This window comes from Cynocephalus volans, chromosome 2, assembly GCF_027409185.1.
Source record: "Cynocephalus volans isolate mCynVol1 chromosome 2, mCynVol1.pri, whole genome shotgun sequence".
In the NCBI taxonomy this organism is placed as follows: Eukaryota; Metazoa; Chordata; class Mammalia; order Dermoptera; family Cynocephalidae; genus Cynocephalus; species Cynocephalus volans.
The window spans coordinates 39,447,300-39,450,285 of NC_084461.1; positions in this window are offsets into that span (position 1 = coordinate 39,447,300).

Sequence of the window (2,986 nt, forward strand, 5' to 3'; positions counted from 1 at the left end):
TGAAGACTAAAGGAAATAGGAAACATGATAGCACAAATAGTTCTCTTAATGTACAAAAGTTCTATCAAAATAAATGGATGCATTTTCTAAGGACATAAACAAAATACATTGCCGTTGCATTTATGTTTGTTGGAGGAAAAGTGATCTTAGTACTTACGCTTAAATAATCTGAAGTTAACGTCCTTAACAACATGCCTTTATTAACCCCTAGGGCTTTACTCTAATATAGGAACTGACTTAGAAGGAGACAATCGCCCACAAAGTTATAACTGTCTTTATAATTTCAGTAACTTTACTTCTGAAGTTTAATTTCTGTAAATTATACACTCAATATCTCATTTAAAATAACAAGGAAATTCTACCTTTGCAATAAGAATGCAGTAGATCATTTGTAATACATGGAAAAGGCAAGCCAAAAGTAACTACTAGGCCTAAGGCAGTAAAAAAAAAAAACCACTGAAAAAGAAATCCAAATACCTAGATTTTGTCCCTAGCCTGGCATTAACGAAATAGCTCCATGTCACCACTGAGCAAGTTAAGTTATCTCCTAGTATCTTAGATTTATCCTCATTTCACTGAATTCGATTTCCTTTCTTCCACCTCTGAAATGACTATCTTCCCCTTGCTCTCCATATAGGTGTGACAGAAGGGGAATTAGAGAGGTGAATTTCATTCACACCATTTACTAGCTATAAGCCTCATGTTATTTCTTCATGTGTAAAATAGGGGTAGTAACAGGACTGTTGTGAGGATTAAATGAGAAAACACATATGACCATGCCTAGCATTGTGAATATCATTCTTGTAGGAGCTCAATGAATCTTATGAAATGTTTTTATTCCTTTCTAACACTAATCATTTCCCCTTCTGCATTATCCCTTTCTACACTAATCAGGTGACCAAGTTTCACCTGTCAGAAAAAAGATAACTTTCCATAGATAACTTTCCCGTTTACCCCCTATTTCCTACCAATAAACCTCTCAAGTGTAGTATCCACTCATTGCCCATGTTCTTTTCTATCAATCTTCAATCCATTGCAATGCAGCAATTCTCCTCGACTTCTCTACTGACACTGTTTCACAATGGTCACCAATGTCTCACACTCACTAACTTCAGTTTTCATCCTACTAAATCTGGTCAATCTGTGACAGAACTGTCTACTTTCCTTCCCATGCACAAAACTCTCTCTTCCTCTGCCTTCCCCCATTTCCCACCCCCCACATTGGGCTGCCATGTTTTTCCTCCCTACTTCTACCTCTGTTTTTAGTTTAATCATTTTTCTTCTTCACCATTCTCTCGAATCAAGGACGCTTCCCCATTTCATCTCTTCTTACCATAAACATTCATGTCACTTTTATACCCCCTCTTTTTTTTTTCAAATCTTACCTTCTTTCAATATATGTAATCAGCTGTTACATAATATAGCCTATAATCTTTTGTGGAGTATGTCAGGATATAAGTAAATATTTAATAACCATATGGTCTGTCTTGAGGAGATTCACACTTTAATAATTTTCTTTTTCTAGAGAACTTCTAAATCTATCTGATCTCTCTCCAGAACTTTCAGATAGCTGCCTGCTAGATCTCTCTCCATGTCCTTGTCCCATAGATAAACCAAAGTTGACAACTAAAAGGGAACTTAATCACTCCCACCAAAAGCAGACTTCTGTTATACCCCCTAATTTCACTTTCACTCATCTCTTCCCTCAAGTCCAGTTGACATATAGTAGCCAAAGGGGTCTTTTCAAATAAAAATCAGATCTATTGCTCCCTGGCTTAAAACCCACCAATACCTTCCATTTGCACTTAGAATAAAATCCAAACTCCTAACCATGGCCTGCAAAGGCCACAGAACCTGGCCACACCTACCTCTCTAAATGTCATCTCTTAACTCTCTCTCTCTTGTTCAGGTCACTTTAACCACATTGGCCTTTTTAATGTTCTTCAAACAAACCCTTTACCATCTCAGAATCTTTGCACTGTCCTTTCTGCCTGGCTGTCCTTTCCTTGGCTCATCACGTGGCTGATTCTTTGTCATCATTAAGGTCTCAACACAAACGTCACTCCCGCAAAGGCCTAACTTGACCAATTAAGGTAAAGTTGCTCCCGACCACCTCCTTTTTATTCCATTTCATATTTTTTCTTCATAGAATCTATCAGTATCAAAAACTGATTCCGTTTATTTACTTGCTTTTGTCTCCTCCCACTAAGCTACAAACTCAACCAGAGCAGGGACCTTATCTGTCTTATTCACAATTGTATCCCTGGAATCTAAAACAGAATTAGGAAAATAATAAGAGCACAATAAATATTCATTGAAAGACGAAAGAATAAATAAGTAAATTTTAAAATTCTTGCTCCTCATGAATTCGTAATTTGAGTTAATGGCATCAAAATGTTAGTAGCCAATGGGAGCAATATTTGACTCCTCACTCTGTTTTCCCCTGTATGAGTCCCACTCTTGAACCTAGCTCTCTTTTCCTCCTTTTCTATTTCAGGCCATTAACCATCTCAACTCCTGCAACTGTCTGGGAACTTTCACCAGTTTCTTCTCTCCCCAATCCATCTTTAGTGTTACCGTCATGGGTAATTTCCCACAACTCAGACCATACCAACTGCTTTACATCACTTGTTTCCATACTTGTTAAATGACAATAAATATTCATAGCAACGAATGACAATATATTTGTATTTGCAAATATCTATCTTATCTATCCATCCATATACACATCAAATATGTTTACCTGGAAAAAAACAAGTGCTGACACATAGTTGGAAGACCTTTTCTGATTCCAAATTGGGAAAAGAAGAGGTCTCTGGCCAAGTTTTTTCCTAACAGCTTTATTCAGGTATGACTACTTTGTGGATTATTTAAGTAATCAAGCATACATACACAAGAAACAATGTAATGACTTAAGTTCCTGGCATACTACGGGAAACCATAACCCAGCTCCAACTCACATTTCCAGCCTCATCTCTACTCTTAT